The sequence below is a fragment of the Sus scrofa genome, chromosome 6 (assembly GCF_054392235.1).
Source record: "Sus scrofa isolate SSC_HxYL_T2T_F1_AM1 chromosome 6, Sscrofa_HxYL_maternal_Yorkshire_Landrace_v2.0, whole genome shotgun sequence".
Taxonomy (NCBI): domain Eukaryota; kingdom Metazoa; phylum Chordata; class Mammalia; order Artiodactyla; family Suidae; genus Sus; species Sus scrofa.
The window spans coordinates 72,453,481-72,479,924 of record NC_139388.1 but is presented as its reverse complement, the minus strand read 5'-3'; the positions used below and the strand labels follow the sequence as shown (position 1 = coordinate 72,479,924).

At 49.8% G+C, this 26,444-nt stretch overlaps 1 protein-coding gene and 1 long non-coding RNA gene across 32 annotated transcripts in view; one reads left to right on the top strand and one right to left on the bottom strand.

Annotated features, from left to right (window-relative positions):
* Window positions 1-26,444, bottom strand: part of CAMTA1 (calmodulin binding transcription activator 1) — an 861,094-nt gene that overhangs the window by 511,554 nt on the left and 323,096 nt on the right. Inside the window, exons 3-6 of one of the 31 annotated variants that reach the window (XM_084962660.1) lie at window positions 8,888-9,063; window positions 8,204-8,331; window positions 7,548-7,627; window positions 6,891-7,047 (exon numbers count right to left, since the gene is read on the bottom strand). The exons of 28 other annotated variants lie outside the window; for them this stretch is intronic. The gene's annotated coding sequence lies outside the window, so the exon portion shown is untranslated. Of the gene's footprint in view, window positions 1-5,236; window positions 5,339-6,890; window positions 7,048-7,547; window positions 7,628-8,203; window positions 8,332-8,887; window positions 9,064-26,444 lie in introns of those variants that run through there. 2 more of the 31 variants (XM_084962661.1, XM_084962656.1) reach the window with 2 other exon arrangements.
* Window positions 16,235-17,841, top strand: LOC146402538 (uncharacterized). The gene is made up of 2 exons (XR_014807042.1): window positions 16,235-16,493; window positions 16,902-17,841. It is a non-coding gene; the product is annotated as an uncharacterized LOC146402538 (long non-coding RNA).

The following is a 26,444-nucleotide window of genomic DNA, read 5'->3' as shown; positions in this document are numbered from 1 at the left end:
TAATAGCTACTAAAGTCATTCAGTAATATTCAATATCAATTTGGGATCAATACTCGCAGCAAACTAGGAATAGAAGAAAAAAAAATTTTTGTTTTTCTTTTTAGGACTGCCCCTGTGGCATATGGAAGTTTCCAGGCTAGGGGCTGAATAGGAGCTACAGCTGCTGGCCTACACCAAAGCCACGGCAATGCCAGATCCTTAACCCACTGAGTCAGGCCAGGGATCGAACCCGCATTCTCATGGATACTTGTCTGATTCATTAACCCTGAACCACAACAGGAACCCCAAGAAATTTTTCTGGACCTAACTAAGAGTTTATATTATACTGCAAAAAAACCCTACAGCTAACTTTGTGAAACATTCGAAGAATCTCAGACATGGGACACTAATACCGTTTCTACTCAATATTGTACTGGAAGTCCACATACATCCAGGCATTCGAGAACAAGAAATACAGATAGAAGCCTTGGAAAGTAAGAAAGACGCTTCTCAGCATTCACAGATGATGGATTATCTACAGAGAATCCAAAAGATTCTACAGAGTATTAAATTAACAAGAGGTCTCATCAGAGTGGCTGCATGTAAGGTCAACATGCAAAAATAAATTACATTTCTACACAATAGCAGCAAAAATATAATTTAAAAGATGCCATTTCAGTTGTAATTAAAAACACAAAGTTCCTAGGAATGGATTTATTCGTAAAATGTAAAACTTTCTGGAACGATGTTAAAGAAGGCTTTGTGTAAGGGTCAAGTCTCACCACCCTGATAAACAGATTCAATCCACTTCCAATCACAATCGCCATAGAATCTGAGGACCTTGCCCACATTCCCTTTCATGATGTTCAGGACACAGCAAAGGCTCAGAGTAGGCAAGACACATCCGAGGAACACATAATAGAGGAAGTGGGGAGAACTCGATAAACGTTTATCAAGACATTCTTCTGAAGCTTTAGGAAAGTATAAAAATTAAAACGATGACATGCTGTGACAGGAAGAGACCAGCTGACCACTGGGACAGAATCAGAAGCCTGGAGACAGACTTGGATACAAGACAGGAGTTGTATATGGAAACTAAGCCCATGCAGATCCCTGAGGGGGAGGGTTGGGAAATGAACCCTTCAATAAATATGGGGCCAGCTGCTTTTCAACGTGGAAACAAATGAGAATTTTCCTACACAAAATGAATGTCAGGTGGATTGAAACTTAAATGTGAAAGCCCAAAACGTAAAACCTTTACATATCTACAGTCTGGGATAGGAAAAGATTTATCGAGCAGGAATGAAAAGCACTAACCGTAAAATAAGATTGGTAAAATTAACCTATGTCGAAGTGGGCTTTCTGGCCACCGAAAGACAGCGTTAAGGATGTAGCTTTGTTCAAGTCTCGAGAGAGAGACCCCTCTAATACATGTAGCTGACAAAGCACCTAGGATCTAGAAAATACAAAGAAACCCTGCAAATCAGTTACTACATTTCTCACTTCGATATGGGACCTAAAGAACAAAACCAGTGGAAACATACCTCGAAGTAGAGGCAGACTCATAGCCACAGAGGACAGGTGAGTGGTTGCCTGAGGGGAGGGGGCTGGAAGGTTGGGCCAAATAGGTAAAGAGGGTTAAGAGGTCCAGACTTCCAGTTATAAGATGCATACGTCACAGAGGTGCAACACGCACGTAAGGAATATAATCGATAATTGTAATAACTCTGTCTAGTGACAGAGGGCTACTAGACTTAGCGTGGTGATCAATGTGGAATATATATAAATGTCAACTCACTGTGTTTTACACCTGAAACTAATATAATACTGTATGTCAATGATGCTGCAATTAAAAAAAAAAGAAAAGAAAAGAAACAAACAATTTAGTAGGGAAAAAATAGGCAAAGGAAATGAATGGACAGTTTACAGAAGAAGGAACCCAAACGGCCAATAATCTACGCGAAAGCAGCTCAACCTCACTGGTCGCGTGGGAAATGGAAGTTAAGACGTAATGAGATATTTCACAATCTTCGGGTTGGCAAAGACGTTTAAATCTGCCATGGGGACGTAGGGAAATGGGAACTCTTGCACTAGGGGTTGGAAGCACGTGTCAATACAAGCACTTTGGAGAGAAATTTGTCACTATCTGGTGCATGCAGTCTTCCACCAGCAGTTCCGGTTTTAGGAATATGGAAACACACACACACACAATTTCTAGTTCACTTGTCTTAACTGCTGTATGGAAATTCATTGCACTAACATACACGTGGCTAGTGTTTCTCTGGGGAGGGCGTGTGTGCACGTGCTAGAGAAGGGATAAAACTTAAGAACGACGTTCCAAGAGGTACTGGATGGTCTCATTTATATAAAGTTTTTAAAGTCTGCAGAGCAATACCATGGATTGTTAACGAATACATAAACATGCCATAAAAGTATAAAAATACATTAAACATGTGACACAAGGATAAAAAAATACATTGGAATGAAAAATATGCCCCAGGATAAATAAGACCATTCCTGGGGCAGGCGGGAGGGACGTAGGATCAAACTATGTGTGGGTATACTATGCTTTGTGTCTTTTCAAAAAAATCAGCTGAGATGGGGCAAAGAGACTTGATAAAGTCGGGTGGTACATAAACAGGCGTAACTATACTATTCTCTATTATTTGTCCATGAGTATATTGTGAAATGGTCAATAATCCATTTTATTTATTTGTTTTTTGGCCACGCTCATGGCATGCAGAAGTTCCTAGGCCAGGGATTAAACCTGTGCCATGGCAGTGGCTTGAGCCATAGGAGTTCCTTAACCCGCTGAGCCACCAGAGAACTCCAATAATCAATTTTAAATAAAAAACTCCAAGTACTAATTGGTATACTGACAACTTTTGTCCATTCCCGGGTGATTTTGTAATCTTAACCAATTGTAAGTGATTTGCTCAAATTTTACTTGTTTTAAAAAAAATTTCTTTTGGCCACACCCATGACATAGGGAGTTCCTGGGCCAGGAATGGAACCTGCGTCCCAGCAGTGACCGTGCCTAATCCTTAACCTCCTGCGCTACAAGAGAACTCCTAGTCGTCGTTTTTAAAACTAGATCTTTTTTTAGCCAGGGTTGTCTGTTGTCCTACTTTCAACATTTTTCAACCATGTTGTATTTAAGCAGCTTTTCCAAACACCTTTTCATAAAGACAAGTGACAGTTCCAAAAAGGAACAAAGGGACAACCAGCGGAATGCAGGATTGCCCTGCTAAGAACACTGCCGTAAGAGAAGTTTTACTGCGGACAAGGAGGGCATGAGTACTTGTCTGAGTCATTTCTCTTGGTAGTCCAGTGCTGGCTGGCATTATTGGCCCCTTTGCCCTAAGTGCACTGGTGCACCATTAAACACAGCTCTCCTCTGAGCTCCATCAATCATCCTTTCCAAAGGTGAAATTAACCGTACTGGCCTGCAAGCTGCAGAAACAAGCAACAGTTTTTAATTTTCAAACAATCTATCCATTTCCATGTCCCCCTGGCTTCCAAGGGTGCAGCTAGGAGTCCAGCACTTCCTGGGGGGTGTGACCTCCAGCCCAACTCAGCACGTGACCGGACGGGCCAGTCCTGGGCACGGGCCCCAAGACCGGATGCTACGGGTTGCCGGTTCCTTAGTGCTGGAATTAATATAGCGCCAGGCAGCGTGAGGGGTGCCAGCTCAAACACAGGCCAGGCTGGCAGCCGGCCACCTGCCCATCAAACCCCTAGCAGTTCTCTAGAATCCTCAGATTAAATAAATATTTGGCAAAGCACCACTGGTGAAAATGATAATAAATTCAACTCAATTCCCACCACCAACTGGCAAACTCCTTCAACAACCCGATCCAATCTGTCTGCCTCAACTTCCAAATAGCTAGTAATGGGGCCAGCTGGGGCCTGGGGGATCCTCGGAGCTCGGAGTAGATATCTTATGCCTTGTTATTTGCCAAAAATTCTGAGATGACATGCAGGGCAGACTTGCATCTACACTAGGGTCGGAATGAGGAGGGGCTCAAGGAGTGGGGAACGGGAAAAGCCCTGAATGGAGGTATCCCTCACCCAGGACCCCAAACCCTGCTAGACTCCCACGTAACAGCAGCACCATGAGAGTCTCAACCACACCTCAGTCATTCAGCAGGTGAATCTGAGCACTTTCAAGGCGCCAAGACCTGGGCTAGAAACTGGAGATACGGCCACCAATTACAAAGATATGCTTTCTATGAAACAGAGTGCTCAATCTAAGGGGAGGACAGTGGTACCAGCACCACCAACCTGTTTCCAGGTCTGGCCCCAGATGAAACCTGCCCTCTTCCTGGACCTCTGTCTCTCTGGGGCTTTTCCAGATGCTACCCCTTCTCTCATACCCCACGCATCCCAGAGCCTAAGCTCGAAGTTGGCGCTCTCCTTATTCCCAACTACCGGCTCCAAGATAGTTTTCCTGCTTCCTCCCCAAACCCCAGTCCCCTTTAAGGCTGGTGCCAGGCATGCCTGCCCCCCCTTCTTATCGCTGCCATTACAGTCCACCCAGGCATCCCGCTTGCTCTGCCCTATTGTTGCCCCATATCATTCTCTTCCTCTCCAGCCCCGGCTGCCCCCTCCTCCAGACACCAGGAGGGACAGCAGCTCTGAAGCGGCCTCTGCGGACTTTCTTGACCAGGACCTCCTGCCGCCCTAGTCGCCTCACGGGAGGATGGACAGCAGCCCTTCTTGGGTGGAGGGGTCCCCAACCTTTCTCACCATTGCTGCCCTCAGGGCCTCAAGGCTCTCCTCGCCTGAATTAGGGGGTGTTGTCACATTTCCTCCTGGACACCCCATCCACCTTACACTTGACTGGGAGATGGGTGGGGGGGCGGGGGGGGTATTTGAATTTCCATTTCTGAGAAAACAGGATTGCTCAGTACACTAACTCCCAGCACGCCCCGCAGTCTTCTCTTCCGCCCACATCACCTGCCCCCTCACCTTCTCTCCTGCCCCACGAGGAAAAGCATCCCTGCTCCTCTCAGGGCCGCTGTCCTCCCAGGCTCTGCTCCGGCCCCTCCTCAAGGCATTTCTCCTTGGTCACCCTCTCCTCTGACTCATCAGCTTCTCCCCCACGACTGCGTTATTTCCATCCATACTTAAATACGCTCAGTGTCTGCATGTTATTAAAACCCCTCCTCGACTTCACGCCAACCTCGGGTACCTCCCGTTCCTCTGCCGCCTTTACAGCAAAACCAACTGAAGAAGTTTCACTGGTACAACTTACTCCTCTTTCTTTCCTTCAGCCACTCACATCATGTCAACATGCTCTCCAGGACACCGAAATTGACATGCCGGTGGCTACAGGAGAAGTCGCTTAGCCTTCGCACGACAGTGACTCCCAGTAGCTTGTGACACTGATGTCTGTACCCACTTCTTAAAGTATCGTCCTCCTCTGTTTCCACAGCCTCCTGATCGTCCTCTCCCCTTGCCAGTGGTGGTTTTCAGTCTCCTGAAGTGGATTCTTCTCTGCTGAGTCCCTCAGTGCTGGATACCCCATTCCTACAATCCACACTCGTTCCTCTGCCTTCACTCCCTCCACAGCTTGGCCAACATCCTTTGACTTTCAGAGTTCCCGTTATGGCTCACTGGGTTAAGAACCCAACAGTGTCCATGAAGATGCAGGTTCCAGCCCGGCCTGGCTCGGTCGGTTAAGGATCTGGCATTACTGTGGCTGTGGTGTAGGCCGGGAGCTGCAGCTCTGATTCAGCCCCTAGCGTGGGAACTTCCTTATGCCTCAGGTGCGGCCCTAAAAAGAAAAAGAGGGGAAAAAAAAGAACATCCTTTGACTTTAAATATATCTGTCTGCTGATGCTCTGGAAGCTGCTTCTCCCCTCCTCGCCGGTAGGCTCGTATACCAACTGCCTTCTTCCCATCTCCTCTGAAACGCTGAATAGGCACCTGAAACTTAATTTAGCCCAGAGAGAGCACCTGGTGGAACCCCGCTGTCCCCACCTCCCTAAATGGCACACCTCCTGCTCCCTTCCTCCAGTGAAACCCTTCCCGACTTCTCGCTGTGCCTCCAATCCCCCGGGAACTCCATCAGCGCTGCCTCCATGATGCACCACTACCCACCCACTGCCCTCCATCCTCCGGGCACAACCCCTGTGCAGGGCAGGCCCTCTCCTCCCTGGAGCCCCGCCTGCACCTCCTCGCGGGTTTCTTGCTTCCTAAAAATCCATTCTCTACAGAAGGAGAGAACTGCAACTTTTGAACCTTTAAACCTAAATCTCTGATGTGAAAACAAAATGGTGTAGCCACTTGGAAAACAGAGCAGCAGCTCCTCAAAAGGCTGGATGTGGGGTTCCCCTGCAACCCAGCAATCCACTCCCACATATATGCCAAAGACAACTGAAAACCGATGTCCATGGAAAAACTTGTACATGAGGGAGTTTCCATTGTGGCTCAGCAGGTTAGGAACCTGACATAGCGTCCAAGATGATGTGGGTTCAATTCCTGGCCTCACTCAGGGTGTTAAGGATCCGGCATTGCTGTGAGCTGCAGTGTAAGTCACAGATGTGGCTGGGATCTGGCGTTGCTGAGGCTGTGGTGTAGGCCGGCAGCTGCAGCTCCGGTTTGACCCCTAGCCTGGGCACTGCATATGGGGTGGGTGCAGCTTAAAAAGACAAAAAAAAAAAAAAGAAAGAAAGAAAAATTTGCATACAAATGTTCACGCAGCCAAAAGGCAGAGATGTCCATCAACTGATAAACAGATAAGCAAAACATGGTCTATTTATACAGTGGACTTTTAGCCATGGAAAGGAATGAAGTGCCAGCACCCACCACATGAGTAAACTTTGAAAACGTCATGCTAAGAGAGAGGCACGGGTCCCATGAGGACGCATGGTATATGATACCACTGACAGGAGAAAGTCACATACCCTGGTTGTTTGGGGCCGGAGGGTTTGCAGGAAACAGGGAACCACTGCTGAAGGAGGAGGGTCTCTTTCTCTGGTGATGAAAACCGATTCAAGCTCTAGAACGGACTGCAGTGATGGCTGCACATGTCTGTGAGTGAAAATCCTCACGACGTCCGCTCTGAGGGGGCGAAATGTATTGTATGTGAACTGTCTCAATAAAGCTGTTGTATTTTTAAAAATCAGATTTTATCACTCCCTTGGTTACAACCTTCTGATGCACTAAAAATAAAATCTAAACTTCTTTCTGTGACCTACAAGGCAATCGTGGTCTTAGCCCAGCTGAACCCTGGGACCCGATATCTTACTGCTCTCCCCGGGGCTCACTATACCCAGAAACCCTGGTCTTGCCTCCCTTCCTCAAACACATCAGCAACAACCCACCGCCGTGGGGCCTTTTGAGTTGTTCCCTCTGCCCGGGCTGTCCTTCCCTCTGATCTCTGCGTGGCTGGTTTCTTCAGCTCCCTCAGCTTGAAGTTAAAAGCCCCCCAGGGGTGGGCCCTTCAATGGTTCCAACATAGGCGCTACACACCCAGGAAGCTGTACTGCATCATCTCGTTCCATCGCCCTCATTCTGCTGTTCCTGTTGGAACCTACAGTATTAATCATTTCCTTACTTACTGTCTTTCCCGCCCGAGAGGTCAGCTCTGTGGGCCTAAGAGCTGGCCCCTCTTCTGCGCCAGGCACCCCATCCTCGGCACCTGGATGGAGGGAGCACTCAGTGAATACTTGTTGCACCAAGGAAAGCGGTCAGAGAAGGCTTCCTGGGGAAAGGGACAGCTCAGCTGAGCATTGAAAGATGAGCAGAAGTTAACCAAGAGAACGGGTGGAGAAGGCGTGTCGCGGGAAGTGGGCATAAGATGTAAAAGCCTGCGGGGCGCGCATGCACAGAGGACCTGAAGGACAGGGAGATGGTGGAGACAGGCAGCCTGGGGCCAGGTTGGGCAGCCCCTGGTGAACCGGATCCAGGAGGCCGGCTCTTGTTCGAGAGCAGTGGGGAGGGACCATCACCACGGGCTAAGCAGGGAATGACATCATCCACAGGCAGGTTAGGAAAACCTGAGCTGCTCTCAGCAGAGAGAACGAATTGAAGGAGGGTTAAGAGAGAGAAGAGGGAGCAGAGGCTTTGCAGAGTTCAGGGAGGAGATAACGGGAGCCTGGCCCAGGACGGGGGCAACGAGGACAGAGAGAAGGAATCTAATTCCAGGTATTTAGGAGGCACAGTTGACATGCGGATGATGGATTGGGTGTGGAGGCTGAGAGACAAGAGAACTCACACGGACGGAGCAGGTACCACGGTGGAGAACTCAGGAGGGGACCACAGGGTGGGGTCAGGGGCAGGTCCCAGCAGAGGTGTCCGTCAGTCCGACGGATTCCTGTTCTGAAACTGGGAGAGCTGCCTGGGCTGTTGATAAAGATGTGGGTGTCATCATTAAAACTAAAACCATAAGAGGAGGTGACATTTCCCAAAGGAAGTGAGTGAGGAAACCGAGTCTTGGACCCCATCTTGAGGAGCAGAGATTTAAGGAATAGGCAGAGGGACAGGAGTGTGCTTGCAGAGATAGGAGAGAAAGCGGCCAGAGAGCGTGGTGCCAAAGAGAAACCTGCCTGAAGAAGAAACACCTGCCGAGACACACAGAGGGATGAGGAACGAGAAATGATGGGTTTGACTCCCGGGAGAACTTTCAGGACGGGGTCACACGGTAGAGACAGCCAGTGCGAGGAGGCTCTGGGCAAGGGGCAGAGGTGGGGGTGAGATTACACAGACACTTTACAGAAAGATATAGAAAGGAGGTACGCTGGGCAGAGCTGAGCCATGAAGAATAAGAACTAAGAGCTCGTCTTTAGTGAATTTGGAGGGGCCAGGCACCACTGGAAGCACTTGAGAGATCACGACCATTTAATCTTTAGACGGCAACACTATGAAGTAGACACGGGGAGGCAAGTCCACCCGACGTTACCCAGTGACGGAGGGAGGTGGTGGTGGGGTGCGGAGCTCAGGGATGGACAATGGATGGACCTTCTCTCGGATTTCTAAGGGGGAGGCAACCAGGAAGTAGGCAGCCGGGGGTGTAGCTGAGGACACTGGTTTCAAGTCTTCCGTTTTGGCTGGAGATGTAGGAAGTAAGGTCCTTTGCTGAGAATGAAAAGGGAAGGTTATTGGGTTTGAGTTACCGGAGTTTGAAGTCCAGCTGGACTGCTTTCTATGTTTTTCTACTGACACTTTAAAATAGGCACATGGAAAATACCCATCCCTTTGAACTTTGGCAACCAAAGTCAATATTTGAAGAGGCACTGTCCAGCATCATGGGAATATCGCTGTTGACCCCATGCTGGATTCCTCCTGGTCTCCTTCCCTGGACTCCAGCTTACCCTGGGGATAAAGAGCTGCCCCTGTCAGAACCAAACTATGTCAAGCCTATTTAAAACGGAATGGCCTCGTTCTTTCCTTTAAAACATACCTTCAGAACCTTATGAATTCTTTAGTATTTTTATCGCGTAATACTTAACACATGGAAGGTCATACACACTGTATGTATAAATTACAAAGTTTAAAGAAAAGACCCATCAACCCACCTAACTTAGAAACTAGAACATTCCACAGAAAGCCTCTGTGGGCACTTCTTGAAGGCACTTCATAAGCCTACGAAGAGAGAGAACTACTATCCTGATTTCGTGCTTATAATTTGCTCAGATTTTTTAATCTAGTTGTGCCAGATATGTATGAATCCGTAAAAGATATGTTGCTTCATTTCCTGCCAACATTTTGTTATGAAAACTATCAAACCTTCAGAAAAGCTGAGAAATTTCACAGAGAAAACCGTTGTACCCACCACCTAGATCGTACAATTAACGTTTTTCTGTGTGGGCTCTGTCTTATAATTATGTGGTCTTCTATGCATGCATCAATCCCTTTTGTTTTCTGATGCATTTCTCAGTCAATTGCAGACATCGCTACACTTCCCCAGGCATGTCATTAACTAGGGTTCAATACGGGTTTAAAGGGATTTTTTTTAGGTAAAATATAGAGAGAGCAAAAGAAATGCACGGATCTTAAACACCTCATGAGATGAATTTCAGCCAGTGCCCCTGCTGTGTAACCCAAACATCTGCCAAGGTATAGAACATTGTTGCAATCCAAACAAGTTCCCTCATGTCTCCTCCCCATAAATTGCAAACACCATCATTCACAGTAGGGGCAGTTACCGTTATGAGTTGTTTTTTTTTTTTTCCAGCATTGATTAGTTTTGTCTAATCCAAAGGTTCATGTAAATGACGTGTACACTATGCACCCTTTTGTGTCTGGCTCCTTTCACCCAGCATGTTGTTTTCGAGATTCGTCTATGGCCTGTATGGGTAACTTGTCTCTCTTTGTTGCTGAGTGGTATTGCACTGTATGAATACACCACTTTTGATCCATTCACCTGTTGGTGGATACCTGAGTTGCCTCCCATTTTTAGCTATTATGAATAAAACTGCCAAGAACATTCTGGTACAAGAGTGAATGTGCGTTTTTTGAATGTACATTTTCATTTCTCTTCGTAAATATCCAAGAGATAAATTGATGAGTCATAGACTAGATACATATTTAGTTTAGTTAATAAGAAGCTGCCACACATGTTCCCAAAGTGGTCATGCCATTCGATATCCCCATAATGTATGAAACGTTCTCTGCGCCCACAATTTGCCAACATTGGTGTCCTCATTCTCTGCACATTTTAATTGGCTGGGGAGGTCTGTTGTTATCTCACTTTCGATTTGTGTTTTCCTGAGTTATGGATTTTTGATAGCTATACTTCTCTTTTGTCACACTGAGAGGCTTCTATCCCTAACTTGGTGAAAGTTGCCATCATCAACATATCACATTTTTCACTGCTCGCTCCTACTAGGACTTTCCAAAGTACCTTCGGTGAGCGCATCCCAACTCTGCGTGGTGATGCTACAGAGGAAACAAGCGCTCCCTGGCAGGTAGGCAGAACCCCCAGCGCCCGGGCTAACTTCTAGCCCAGCCCCTCCAGGTGTGTCTGGGATACGTGGTATCCCAGGAAGGATCTGCGGTGCCCAGGACTGTACAGGAAGCCAGTGGTGGGACTGTGACAGCCTTCCGTCTCGTCCCCTGTCACCACACCACCTCCGTTTAGGGGCTACGCCTTACCTCCAGTTTCTCATCCATGAAATGCACCCAAGATCCAGGATGACTCCCTCTCACTCTGAGGGACCCCAAGCCAGGACCATGGAGCCCAGGACCAAACACCTTCTGTGCCCTGGTGCAGGGGGTCAGCAGGGAAATGGGGGGCTCCAGTCCCTCCCACCCAACACACACCCCATGTGGGTGGTCCCTGGAAGGAAGGAGCAGCAGGGGCCCTGATCACTCTCCATCCCCCGGGGTGTCCCTCCCTCCTGGCCCAGGACCCTTCTCCTCATACATCTGGCTCCTCTCCTTTGGTTCTTATTCCTTCAGAGGGTCACCTATAGCGAAGGTCTGTCACTCCGTCTCTCCTAAAGTGACCTCGTAAACAAGACATTGGATGGAGTCATGTGCCTTAGCAGCAGTGGCCTCAGATGCTTGCAATCCCACGGTTGACGGTCAAGGGACAAAAATTGCCGCTCCCGTTGTAGACATTGGCTTCTACACCGCAGCCAGGTTTCCTAAGTAGTGGGGATTTTGTCTTTTTTCGTGAATACAAAATATTTCCATTAAAGGTCTGTTTTTTTTTTTTTTTTTTCATTCCAAACCCTGCAAGAGACGGGGAGCGGGCTCCAGACATTCATCCCGCCCGCCTCGCGGCGGAGGTCTGACAAACCACCGCGATTCAACACCGCCGCACCGCCTAACTCGCTTCCAGTGTCTATGCAATGACCTGGGGGTTCTCACCGTTTCTGCTGCGGATGCAGTATGCAGATTTTACAAACAAGATTTAGGTTCACAGCTGGTTTTCAGAACCGCTTAGAGTCAAAGATTCGAAATACAGAACAGGGCAAGTGGGTTCCTATCAAAATGTCAAAATCGATTTTGCCAGAAAACCTTGGCCTGAAACATCTGTGAAAGGTTAGGGGAGGGGAGCACCCCTCCCTCTGGCTCATACAGACGCCGAATTAATCAGGGCAAATGAAACATGACAAAGCAGCATGGCGCTCCCAGGCTCTCTGGAGCCCACCCAGACCCTCTCCCGGGAACGGGCGGATCTCGGGCTCTGCAGCTGGAAGGAGCTCGAGGCCTCCAGGGAGGTGAGGGGCTGCTGGTAATTGAGCAGAAGGAAGAGGCACCCGGGCCGGAAGCATCCTGCCCCTGGAGGGGCCTGGAAACCTGGGAGCAAGTGCTGGACACCACTGCCCTGTCGCCTTGCTGGTTTTCCCTGCACAACTCAGAGACGGCCTTGACATAGAAAGAGGGGAACGTGAGCGTGGCCAAAGCAAACAAACAAGCCAACAAAGAGCAAGGAAAGCCACCCAGCACATCTTTCCAGTGGGCAGCAGCCTCTCAAAAAACAGAGCTGGAGCGGGAGCCTACGTCCAGGGGCTGCAAAGCGAGTCCGGGTAGAAATCTCGCCTGCCCGGCGTGTTCCCCTGGAAGGCTGCGTCTAGACATGAGCTGCTTTACGTGGAAGGAGGGGCTTTAAGCCATTATAAGGAGAAGGGGAAATGAAGATGCTGGAGAGAGAGGTGAGCAAGGCTTCATCTTTGCTGAGACGAAGGGCTCCCTGGCCTCACCAGAAGATTCCTCCGACACCGGGTGCTCTGCTCCCATCAAAAGCATCGTCTCCTGCACGGAGCAGGCTTGTGTGGAGGTCGGAGCTAATTACTGATTCTCATTTTTTTTTTTTCCACTTCAGACGGAATCATAGCACTATTAAGATCGAATACATTTATGGCTGTGATTCTCAACCGGGCAGTATTAAAACTTGTGAAAGTGACTTTGCAAATTACCAAACAGTCACCAAGCTAATGAAGCAGGACTTTTAAAGTGACTGAGAAATAATTCCTATATTATAAAGACAGCAATCTGTGAAGGGAGATTTGGTTTAAAAAAAACACATTAGGACGCGTAATGGAAAATGCTCATCTGCGGTGAAGCCAATCAGAGCCGGTTGAAGAGAAAAACATAAGGAAAGAGAAAACACGCACGAAGTGGGGGCACTCGAGCCCCCGGGAGGAGAGGTTTCCCGGAAGGAAGTTCCCTCCTGGGCCTCCCAGGGGCCACCGCTGGACCAGTGGCCTTCGACCTTCCCACTTTGAGACCCTCTTAAAGCCGGCAGGGCCAGGGGGAAGTGGGGGAAACTCCACGGAGAAAAGGGGGGGTTTCTGTTGCCCTGACCCCTGAAAAAATCTCTCTCTGTTGCGCGGCTTAGAGGCTCTGGCAAGACAAAGGAAATCACGTCACAGAGAACAGTGACAGCAGAGATCTGGCCTCAAGCAACAGACAGCAGGGACGTGGCCTGAGTCAAGACGGGAGGCACAGGAGGCCCCCCCCCCGCCCCCATTCAAGGTCCAGTCGGACGGGCTGTCCTGGCCGCAGGGCCGGCCACGGCCGTCAGTAGATGCGCGGGAAGGGAGCTGGTGGCCCCAGGCCGGCATCAGCGCTCATGATGGACAGTCAGGCGGGGTGCTCCCTTTCAGAAGCAGCTCTCTAGAAAACGAACCCACTTTAGAAGGTGCCCCATCAACACACGGCACGGGCGCAAGCCCGGGAGGTGGACACACAAGCCAACACCGGCCAAAAGGGAGAGACGGCCCGTGTTTCTTGTTAACATTTGACAGCAAGCACCATGTGTTACTTACTGAACCAAATCCTCCCTCATGCAAAAGTGTTTTTCTCATTCTTGGCCCAGTGGTTTCCACGCTTGCTCGCCCCACCTCCCCCCAGCCCCCCAGAACAGATTTCAAATCCTATTATACAGTAAACATCTGTGGCTTTAATTTTCACCCTGTAAACACATGCAGGCCGCTGAGGCAGATCATTTGATGAGTCAATCAATATACGAACAGCACACAACGCCTGCTTTCTTCTGCTCAGGCCAAGCCCCTCTGCAGCACCAGGCAGCAGCAACCACATCAGAAGAGAGACGGGCTTCCCACTTTTTATGTCCAACCAGGAACCATCTCCTTTCCTCCGAAGCATCCAGAAAGAATGCGCACTGCCCCAGCCTGATGGGCACAATGGCCTGTTGTGTCACATGTGCCGATATTCGATCCCCGAAGAACCTATGTCACTGCACCGTGCAGAGCTCAGTCCTGCATCTGCAGAGAGCTCAGCATCCAGCCTTGTCTCCTGTGCTCAGTGTGTATCGGGGACCAGCAAGGCAAGCGAGCCCGGTGTTCAGACCCGAACAAGAAATAACTCGTGTTATGGACACTTAGCCTTCTCGGATATTAATTCATTGGATTCTCAGAACAGTGTTAGGAGATGGGTGTTATTAGCCCAGGCTCAGAGAGGTTAAGCACCTGACCCAAGACCACACAGCGGTTCAGTAACCAAACTACCCCCTGGGTTGAAGCTGGTATTCCTACCACGAAGGCTACAGAAGGGAAAGTATAGCCCCTGCTGCATTTGATCACAGCAAAGAGGCAGAGAACAAGCAAATTCCCTTAGACGGGAAGCTCCCGGGGCCCCCAGCCCTGACCAGGCTGCCCTGCCAGGGACACTTCTGCTGCTCAGAAACAAAGTCCACGTGCTCAGACACACATGCGCCCCTCCCCAGGAGGGGGAGCCCCCTTCCAAGCCCAGAAGGGAGGCATCTGGGACCCTGCCCTGCAGGGAAAGAGGTCCATCTCCCCCCAGCTGAAGCTGGGCTGGGGAGTGGCGAGATGGGACCCCAACCTCATCCGGCCCCCTCATGTCCCCAGAGGAACCCCTACCCCCACCCCGCCACATCCCAGGCTCTGGGCAGCTGGCGGGGAGTTACCAGTCATTGGGTGAAGTGCCCAAGAGACCAGGCCTCTTCCCCCCACCCTGTTCCACAGGGCGGGTGATCCCGCTGTGCTGGGCACACGTGTCCTCCAATGTCTGCCAACAAGGCAGCAGCAGTTCCTGTCTGTGTTGATGCTGGGGCCTGGGGACAAGCAAGCCAGGCTCTAACCTCAGGGACTCTCAGTCCAACTAGGCAGAGGGGAGAGTGGCTGGACATCCTGACAGTGGAACCTGCCCACGCTTGTGGGCCAGTGCTGTGCAGGGCCCACCGTCTCATTGTCCTGGAAATTGGCAGCCACACTCAGGGGCCCTAGGGATCCCCAGATAAAGGAGGGAGGAGCTAGCGTGTAGTGGACACTGGGCTTCTGGGCGTTCCCAGACTGCATGGGCAGGCTGGCTGCTCCCCAGACTGGACCAGGAGAACTGCGGGTGCACGTCAGGACCCCCTCCACCCTCTGATGGGTAAAGATGCTTGGTGGTGAGTGAAGATGGCAGCCAGTAGCAGGTGAGTTGAAACGGCTGGAAAAATACCTCGTCACAGAAGACACACAGACAGCCCGCGAGCACACGTATGAAGATGTTCCAGTCGTACACCTTAAAACAGCAACGAGACACCAGCACACATGTGAGAATGGCCCAAATCCAGAGCACTGACGGTGCCAAACGTTGACGAGGTTGGGGAGCCACAGGAACTCTGGTGCACTGCTGGTGGGAGGGGCACGTGGGCACAGCCACTCCGGGAGACAGTTTGGTGGGTTTTCCTTTGCAAAACTGAACATACTCTTGCCATATGATCTAGCAGTCACAGTCCTTGGTATTTACTCAAAGGAGCTGCAAACTCGCATCCACGCCAAAACCTTGCCCATGAGTATTTAGAGCAGTATTATTCACGAAGGCCAAAATTTGGAAGCAACCAAAATATCCTTCAGTTGGTGGATGGATAAACGAATTGTGGGGCATCAAGAAAGGGGAATACTGTTCAGTGCTAAAGAGAAACGAGCTATTAAGCCATGAAAAGACACAGAGGAAACATAAATGCATTCGACCGAGTGAAAGAATTCAATCTGAAAAGGCTACGCGCTATGTGACCCAACTAGGTGATGTCCTAGAAAAGGCCAAACTAAGGAGAGAGTGAAAAAAATCCATGGTCTCCAAGGGCTGGGGGGGGGGCGCTGGGGATTAACAGGCAGAGCATAGAGACTATTCAGGGCAGCGAATACACTCTGCCCCACACCATACCACACCACACCACACCACACCACACCACACCACACCACAGTGGTGGATGGGTGTCATTAGACATTTGTCCAAACCCATGGAATGTCCAGCACCAGGAGTGATCAGCAATGGACTTGGGGCCATTATGAGTCAAGATGGGTTCATCCATTATTACAGAGGCACCCCTCTGGGGGTGTCGATAATGGGGGGGGGCTATGAGTGTGAGGGTGGGGCTAAATGGGAAGCGTCTCTGTAGATTCCCTTGACTTTGGCTGTGAACCTGACACTGCTTCAAAGGTGAGGTCTTAGCTGTTTACAAAGCAAGGAAAGAAGCAGGATTGAAATTTGGAGCAAAAGAAGCCCTCCAGGTTCTGGTTGGAAGTCCAGCAGAGGCAGAAGAAGCACACACGTGTGCGCCCATGTGCACGTGTGTGGACTGGGTGTGTATGAGAGACCTCAATGGGCCCAGCCCTTCCCCCCTCCCCCATCTGACACCCCAAGCCATCCCCCCACCCCCACAGCAGGCCTGTGAGGACCCAGTGGCAGTGTAGGACCTGCCTTTACTCCCCAGTGGCAGGTCTCTGAGCTCCCCCTTCCCCTACAGGAGGCTTCAGGATGCAGCGGGTTCTGAGCCGAGGGGGGGGAAGGTCATGGCGGGGGGGGGGGGGGCAGGGACTGCCGGGCAGCGTTCACACTGCAGATACCGTATTTCCTCTTTAACAAACCAACGCAACAATATTCCTAGCAAGACTCTCGTGATGGGAAGAATCACTGCCTTTCTTAATTGAAAGAAAACCTTCCCTCGAGTTCTTATCTCTTCGCTTCTCTGTCGTCCTTTCTCCCTGCAGCATCTGTGATGACGCGCATCTTCTATCCCAGGCCCTGGCTGATGCTCGACGCCAAGGAGGGTCCCCGCTGGTGAGAGGCTCTGGGCTGAGGGCCTGCCAAGCCCTGGCGCATTGGGCACCGAGGCGGGATGGAAGGCTCACGGCTGCTTCGGGAATCAGTCGCTGCCCGGCTCTAGGGGGACATGGCCCTGACGGAGTGTCGCCCAGGGTGAGCTGCTCAGCTGGGCCTTTAGAAACTGTCTTATTACAGAAGACGGTCCAGTTCAAGCACTGGGCACGTCGTTAAGGCTGGGTAACCGGAGGCGATGCTTCTCATCCACAGGAGCACAGGGGGCCAGGACTCCCTCTGCTGGGAAAACCGAGGTTCGGGGAGATGCGCGAACTGGCCTGAATCCACACGGCCCACAAAGAGCAGAAGCAGGTTGAACTCAGGGCTCTCTGCTTCCAGAGCACTTTCCTCTTCACTGGAAGAGCCCCCAGCCCACCCTGCATTTCCCCCAAAGGCCGCCTCCCCCTCTACTCAGTCAGAGGCCTAGGCCACCCTGCCAGGAAGCCACCATTAAAGAGCTGACTCTGGGCAGACAACTGTGCCCAAGATGCCCAGTGGCTGCAACAGTCCCGGCCCCCAGGGCCCCCAGGCTTGGGGATGAACACTGATCCATCCTGTCAATCCAAGCTCCGGGTCCTGCTGCCAACCCAAGACCACCGGATGCTGAGCTGGCCTTTGCTGTGCCCTGTCTTTGCCAGGGCAGCCGTGGACCCTGGAGACCTTGACCTGGGCTTGACTCCGCCATGACCCTGAATCGCCGTCCTTCTGAACCTTGTGGCTTCCCTGCTACTTCTTATCTCTGTTTCCATTTTCTAAGTTACAGAGCAGCTCTGCTCCTCCCGTATTAAAAGCCCAATTTTCCCTGCACTATTAAACAAATTTCTTCCAAGATAGAACTTCGTGTTGAATTAAGTCCTTTTGTGAAGTCTTTAGTGGTTTCCATAAATACAATAGATGAATAAGCTGGCAGACCACTAAAACCCTTATTTAAGGCAAGAGGGAGAGGAACGTGGTTCCTGCATAAGCCGGGCACTGGGTGGGGGTGGGGGTGGAACCCTCCTCCCTGCCCCCGCTCAGGAAGGAGAGAGGCTGGACCTCCAGGGTGGCCCCCTACACAGAAGAGGCGCCTCCGGCTCTTAGGGTTGATACGATGCAGCGAGAAGGGTTCTGGACGCAGGACTCTCTCTACCGAAAGATCTCGGCGGTGTCACGGCACTTCTCTCCTCCCATTACTTCTCCCCAGAGCCTAGTGAGGCTATAAAAAGGGGCCACAGCTCCAGGAAGAAGAGAACCCATCCAGGTGCAAGGGTGAGCCAAGGACTCCCACCTGCCCTTGCTCTTTCTGAATTTCTGAGATGAGATGAATGAGCAGGACTTGTTGGGAGAGATAAAGGACTCAGAGTTCAGTTCTTTTTTTTGTTTTGTTTTTGTCTTTTTTTTTTTGCTATTTCTTGGGCCACTCCCGAGGCATATGGAGGTTCCCAGGCTAGGGGTTGAATCGGAGCTGCAGCCACCGGCCTATGCCAGAGCCACAGCAACGCCAGATCAAAGCCGAGTCTGCAACCTACACCACAGCTCACGGCAACACCGGATCCTTAACCCACTGAACAAGGCCAGGGATTGAACCCGAAACCTCATGGTTCCTAGTCGGATTCGTTAACCACTGCGCCACGACGGGAACTCTAGAGTTCAGTTCTTACTCTGGTTCAGATCTTAGGGAACAGTCTCCATGGCTCTACTTTGAATCATAAAGCGCTGTTTGGTGACGACACATGAGCCAAGACCTCAGTCAGTTCCTGTCTGGGATGCTTGGAGAGGTCACCCGACGGAACTGGTAAGAGGAGGCAAATAAACCTGACACGGATTTCGTAATGACTCTGAGGGGTACGACTCACAGTGCGAGTTCTGACGTCTGTGTGGACAAGCCTCGTAAAGAGCCTGAAGCAAGAGGAAGCCCTGACAGTGTAGGGATCACAGACACACACGTACAAGGCCAAGGCTAAGATCCCGCCGAATGTTGTATGTATTGAGCCTTGTGCCTTGATGCTACGGACTGAAGGACATCCCCCCAAAATGTGTGTCTTGAAGCCCTAACCCCCAGCGTGAGTTTATTTGGAGATAGGACTTTTAGGAGGTAACTGAGGTTACATGAGGCTCTAAGGGTGGAATCCTAATTCAATATGATGGGGCTTTATAAGAAAAATACGAGATCTTCCCGCTAAGGAGAGGTCATGGAGGACTTACGCCCGGAAGGGAGCCCTCATCAGAACCCGACCCAGCCAGCCTCCAGAACGGCGAGAAAATACACCTCTGCTGTTTAAGCCCCAAGGTCTCCTGTGTTTTGTGCGGCAGCCTGAGCTGACGAAGGCTCATGGGACACAATTTCCAGGGCAGCATCACACCTAGTGCCACAGAGGGGTGCATCTCAGGGGCTAAAAATGTCCCGGACCCAGCAAGAGTCAGAGTGGTTCCGCCAGTGCCAACAAGCACATGAAGACGAGGAATAAAAACTATTTCACAAAGTGTCAGAATTAAAAAAAAAAAAAAAAGCTACATATCTACAAATAACTTAGTTCACATACATTTGACTGTGTACACATCACACAACGAAATTAGTCCAGCCAGTCATGTAAGCTGACATCAGATACTTCATCTAAACTGTTATGCCTAGAACAGATAAGCAATGAGGTCCTTCTGGACAGCGCAGGAGACTATATCCAGTCTCTTGGAACAGAAGGTGATGGAAGACACAGCATAAGAAAAAAAAAATGTATGTATACGAATGACTGGGTCACTATGCTGTGCAGCAGAAAGCAACTATACTTGAATAAAAATCTTTTTGAAAATCTACATCCCTAAAAGTCAACATTTCAAGTAAATCAAAAATATGCTTTTATCCTATCATGAGGAAAGGGGGCGTCGCTTATAGTGGGGTGCTCACATTTGGGTTCTGCAGCAATTGTCCTATGAGGACGCCACGGGAGAGGTGAGCAACCTGGACAAAACGACACCCAGGACATTCTGGTCCCTTGGGAAAAAGCCTGGGTGTCAGCTGTCGATGTGGACATGGAAAGGCGCTGATGGCTGTCGTCACAGGCGGTAGCAGGAAGAGCTCCCCTAAGGTGCCAGAAGGAAATCCCACATCGACCAGAAAACTAATCAGACCAGAAAAGCCAGTTCCACCCTCAGACGGAGCAAACCAGCCCCTGATACCGAGGGGCAGATTTAAGTGCACAGAATATGATTAATTTTGGTTTCACACACACCTAAAGCAGCTCTGATCAGGGCTCACCCCGGACCACTCAGATATGTCTCCCGAAGCATCTGGCGATGTTCTGGCATCCCGTGGTGATGCATTCTTGAGGCTGGATTGATCTTCAGAATGGGTAAGGAGGCAGGAGGTGGAGAACCCACCCCTGCGGCTGGTCTGACCACCAGCCCAGCCGTCCAAGGGCTTGGCCATCACCAACACCCTCCCTGGAGCGTGTCTGAGCCTTGCTGGGCTCACCTTCTGCTGACACCCCTCCTCCATCCTGAGAGCCGGGGACACACAGAGCCAGTGCCCCAGCCCCTTCTGTGCATGGAAGCCCCTCAGTGTCCAGGTGCTCCTGGCCACCCCCACCGCAGCCCTTGGAGGCATCAGCACATGGTCAGATCAGGAGCCCATCATCCTGGAGAGTCCCCTTGAGCAGAAGAGGTCCAGACTCAGTCCACCAAGCGGATCTTCAGCCGGGAAACCAAGACCAGAGCAGGTAAGGAAACACCAGATCAGAATGAACATGTGTAGCTGGAAGCACCTGGAAAACCAGCTGGTCAGGTTAGGAGCCCGAGGAGCAGGGAAGTGACATTCCCTGCCCAGCTGGCCTGGGGACCTCTTCCCATCACCGCCTGCTGTCAGCCTTCATCCCGCTGTCTCCCTAAAGTCTCCACCTTCCTAGAGGGGGCCTCTACCCTCTCCTGACAAGGTAACCACTCAGCACCCCATCAACAGGACGGTGAGCAGAAGAGCCGGGAGGCAGCCCCATCGCCACGTCCCCTCCCCTCCTGCCTATCCATGGTCCTAACTCAAAGAGAGCCCTGAGCCGTCGCTGAATACAAACGAGCCACCTGTCTGTCAGCCTCCTCCTCCATCAACGTCGGCCTCACTCCCAGCACACACAGTGGCCCTTCCTGCTTGAGGCTGCCCACTCACCACCGGGCTTTCCCGGGTCCCTCCCTTCCTGACCTCGGGCTTGATCTCCTCCAGGAAGCCTGGCTGTTTCTGGAAGCAGCCACAACACAATTGGTCCTGGGTTACCCTAGATTCAGACACATGCGTGTTGTTTCCCAGGCCAGCCAGCTGCAAGCCCCTGGAGGGATCGAAGGTGTGGGGTCTCCTGAGCGCCCAGAGCAAGTTCCTGCAGGCTGAGCTCCAAGCAGAACCTTCTCCTCCAACGTGTGATCCCCCCACAGCAAACCTCCCTCGAACACCCCCGAGTCTAGTGGGCTGCAGGTCCTGGACCACTGCTTTCAAAGACACTGTCACCACCATGTGCCAGCACAAGGCAAGGAGGGGGCATTCCCCAGGATGGGGTGTGAGTGGTGCCAGGTGTCCAGTAGGGCTGCAAGAAAGCGGAGAGGCTGCTGTGAACAGGAAAATTCTTTAACAGCCGAGAAGACTCTCAGTGGCCAGTCTTTCTACCCACCACCTGGGAGGGTGGTGGCAGTGGGTGGGGCCCTCTGAGACAGCAGTGGGCATCCAGGCGCCATCCCAACAAAGTAACGGAGCAACTTGGCCCTTGGCTCTGCCCGGGGCAGAGGAAGCTGGGTAATGTGAAGCAGCCAAGCTAGTGGAGCCAGCAGAGACATCCGGGCCCCGGCTCCTCAGTGGCTGGCTGTGTGCATGGGGGACTCCCTTCTCTGCTAGGGGATCTTGCTTCCTGTTCTGAAAACACGGGGTCAGGTGGCGTCTCCCCACTTCCTGTCCCCATCTGATGGCCAACAGGTCCTCCAAGCCACACCAGGAATTGCTTCTACCTGTCAGCAGTCTCCAGAAAGATCCTAAATAGGGCCTACCGGGATCTGATTATAATCAGAACAATAAAATATTCATCATCTCAATAACAGCCAATATTTACTCAGCGCTGGCAGAGAGCCAGGCTCCATCATAGGTGCCTTAGAAGGTGGATCTCATCTAAAAAGTAACACCAGGTGTGTTTACAGCGGTTAATAAGCTAGAGGAGGACCCAGCGACCAGACTGCCCTCTGTCCTCCCCTCCCTGCAAGGCCATTTCCCGAGCACCCACATCCACTGTCTTTCTGATCTTTCATGAAGGTGTGGGGATCTCAGCCCTACCAAGGGGTCAACGACGGATAAGGAACACTTATCTGCCAGCGCTCTATAGTTTAACAAAAAAATGAAACATCAAATCAAAGGGTAACGATCACCCCCCCAAAAAAAATTCAGACACCGGAAAGTTAGTAAAAAAGATTTTGGGGGAAAGCATGAGCAAAGGGTCCTGCTGTCTATTCCACTGTGAGGGTGGGCCCCTTCTAAGGTGTTCACACCTGGGCAGGTGGAGGAGAGCTGGGCAGGTGTGGTCTCCCCACCTTCCCAAAGTCTCATCACCCTCTTCGCTTCTGGAACCAGCAGCAAGTGGGGAGAAAGCTGGACCAGCCAGAGGCCTCAGGGCCTGGATAACAGCAGCTACCTGAGGGCCACCGTTTGGCCTGGAGAGGCCTGAGTCCAGCTGAAGGGCCACACAAATGAATATTTAATTGAAAAGTGATTTCCTGCCTAAACATCCCCAAAGGTTCATAGAACAGTCACGCTGCTTCACCTTCTGTGGGTAAATTTTAAGAAAGAGGCGAAGAGGTGGCCAAGAGTGGGGATGGTTCAACTTTAAGGTACATTTTTAATTAAAAGAAAAGGATCAGAGCTGTGATGCGGCATCATAAAGCAGATAATTTTACAGCTCGATGGCCTCCCTCTGATGTACTTGAAAACCATTTTCAAGCGACATAAAGTTTAACATACCGGTACATCTGCCTACCCTCTAGATTCTACATGGAATTTAAAATTTAATTATATTAAAGCTTTGTTACAGTGTGCACTGCAAGCACGCTAACCAAGTGGGACTCTCACAAAATCTCCGCAGATAGCTTTTTTTTTTTCCTTTTAAACTGGGTTTTCTAAAACCCAGGGTTTGACAAATAGGTGCTGATTCTGTCCCAAGTGTTTACTGCTTATATAACAAACCACTCGGGACCTCTGTGATTATTCTCCTGGGTGTATCTCACACACTCATTCTCCCTTTGCTAAAGCAAGAAGCAGCCAAAGACATCCAGTAGTCAGGGAGCTGGGATTGACCCTTTGAAGCCATGTGAGGTTTTGTGTTGTGTTGTTTTGTTTGCTTGTTTGTCTGTTTGTTTTTGAGGAAGGATGTTGAGACAGAGCTAGTTATTCTGGAGAGAGTCTTTTCACTACTTGTTTTATATGCAAACGAAATAACTATTTTCTCAGGGGGGAAAGTTGCCATATTAATCTATTAATCACAGTTTGGGTGTTCTCTGCAATTAAAAATGCAAACAAGAAACGAGTCTATGGAAACTGATTCCCATCAGAGAAGTGCAAGGTTGAGCTCGAGAAGATGGCAGCCCAGCTTTAAACTTTGGCTCTGTCACTAACTGGCTATGCATTCTTGAGCAAGTTACTTCCCCTCTCTGGGCCTGTTCTATAAAATGAAAATAATGCTACTATCTAATACATATTGATTTTTGGAAAATTCGACAACATATATAGAGCATTGTAGTACATACAGAGTAAACCCTCAGGAAATGGTAATTACGATTTTTACTGTTGTTATTGTTGCTGATGTTATTTGTTTTATTTTATTTTATTTTATTTTATTTTATTTTCCCACTGTACAGCAAGGGGATCAAGTTATCCTTACATGTATACATTGCAATTACATTTTTTTCCCCACCCTTTGTTCTGTTGCAACATGAGTATCTAGACAAAGTTCTCAATGCTATTCAGCAGGATCTCCTTGTAAATCTATTCTAAGTTGTATCTGATAAACCCAAGCTCCCGATCCCTCCCACTCCCTCCCCCTCCCATCAGGCAGCCACAAGTCTCTTCTTGTTATTTTATTTATTTATTTATTTATTTATTGTCTTTTTAGGGCCACACCCGCGGCATGTGGAGGTTCCCAGGCTAGGGGGGTCTAATCAGAGCTGTAGCTGCTAGCCTACGCCAGAGCCATAGCAACGCCAGATCCAAGCTGTGTCTGTGACCTATACTACAGCTCATGGCAACACTGGATCCTCAATCCACTGAGCGAGGCCAGGGATCGAACCTGCAATCTCATGGTTCCTAGTCAGATTTCATTTCCGGTGCTCCAAGACGGGAACTCCTTTTTTGTTTTAAATGATGCCAATGCTACGTTATGGCTGAGCAAGCCAGCAACTTCAACTGATGGATTAAAGTAAGAAAGCTCGTGCCCCAGCCCGCAAACCTGCACAATGTGCATTATGAAGCATTTGGAAGTATCGCTTGTTCAGGGAAAATAAAGAAAGAGTAGCTGGCCTTTTCATTTTTTTCACATATCCATCCAACCACCTATCCCTCCCTCCATTCACCCCTCCATCCCTCCATTCAGCCACCCATCCATCTACCTATCCCTCTGTCCATCCATCCATCCCTCTGTCCATCCACCCATCCCTCCATCCATTCCTCCATCCATCCACTCATCCCTCTGTCCATCCCTCCATCCCTCCCTCCCCCCATCCATCCACCCCTCCATCCCTCCATCCATCCACCCATCCCTCTGTCCATCCCTCCATCCCTCCCTCCATTCATCCCTCCCTCCATTCATCCCTCCCTCCCTCCATCCATCCATCCATCCATCCATCCATCCAACAAGCTTCCCACAACTATGGAAAATACAGAACTATGAAAGAAACATCCTATCTGGTCCCCAGGGCATTTGTGATCTAATGAATTATATCAGTAAGCAGTAGCACTACAGGCAGAAAGAAGGTAGCAGAAGAATAACAGGGAACAGTACCATGAAAGTTCTAAAGCAGGAAACGTCACTCTCCATTCAGAGAATCCAGGCTGAAGGGAGGGTGCAGGGGGCAAAATAGAAGCTCCAGGTGTCAGACTAGTCACGGAAGATGTAGAGGCACCAGCATAGAAAGATGTCTTTGGTATATTTTTAAGTGAAGAAATAAAAGGTGAACTATATTGTACAGAACAAGACATTTTTTAAAATGTGTGTATTATCTATAGAGAGGAATGCTGCACACAGAAATGTACCACTGTGGGAAGCGTGATGTCTGGAAATGGAGAAAACATGAACGGGGCCATCTCTCATCTCTCACTTTTTAATATGCATTTCTGTACAGTTTGACTCTTTAGAAATAAGCATAAAATTTTAATAATAGTTATTAATGATAAAACGCACATTTAAATTTTAAGTGATCGTCTCTCTTTTCAGTTATCACATTTAATTTCTGAAATTTAAATTAATATTAAAGGAGGGCGTGGGATTTTTATGTTTATTAATTTAGGACATGGATTGAAAGGCATCCACTTTTGAAAAGACTTCCTGAGCCCCTCCCACAACTGGGCACTTGTCGAGGCTCCGGGGAACCGTGGACCAGGGAGTCAGAGTGCCTGCTCCTGTGTTCCAGCTGGGGACACAGGACAGCAGCCTATGTAATGCCAGGTGGTAGGAAAGGAAGGAAAATGGGAGAAGGGATGGGTGTGGACAAGGAGAGCTTCCTGAGAAGGTGACCCTTGAGGAGATAGGTGAAGGATGCAAGACGTCTGAGGAGAATGCATTGTAAGCAGAGGAAGCGGAATGTGCAGAAGCTGGGGCAAGAACACATACGGTGTGTTTAAGCAATGAATGTGGCTGGAGGAGAGCAGGTGGACAGGAGAGGAGGTCACGACGTTGGCCAAAGCCAGATCCAGCAGGACTTAGCAGTCCTTGAATAGGTCAGGAGCTGCAGAGGGTTTTTGAGCCATGGAATGACATGATTGAACTTCCTTTTAAAAAGAAACCTTGGAAGAGGGCTCTAATGATGGTGCATGAGAAAGATGAGGGTAGAGAAAGAGCTGCAAGGGCTTTGACGACGTCCATGGATTCTGGCTCGATTTTGAAGGCAGGGCAAACAGGATCTGCTGATGGATGAGATGAGCGAACAGAGAAAACGGAATCAAAGATGACTGGTAAGCATTAGGGCAAATCGGAGTTGTCGTTTCTTTTTTTATAATTTAATTCTTAGTTCTTTAAATTTTTATTGAAATATAGTTGATCTATAGAGTTTTAGTTTCAGGTTACAGTAAAGTGACTGTAATCTGAAACTAAGATGTTGTAAATCTTTCTTTACATTCTCTTCCATTATAGGTGATTACAAGCGAATGAGTATCGTTCCCTGTGCTAGACAGTGGGTCCTTGTTGGTCATCTCTTTGTAATATATAGCAGTGTGTTTCCTTTACTCCCTA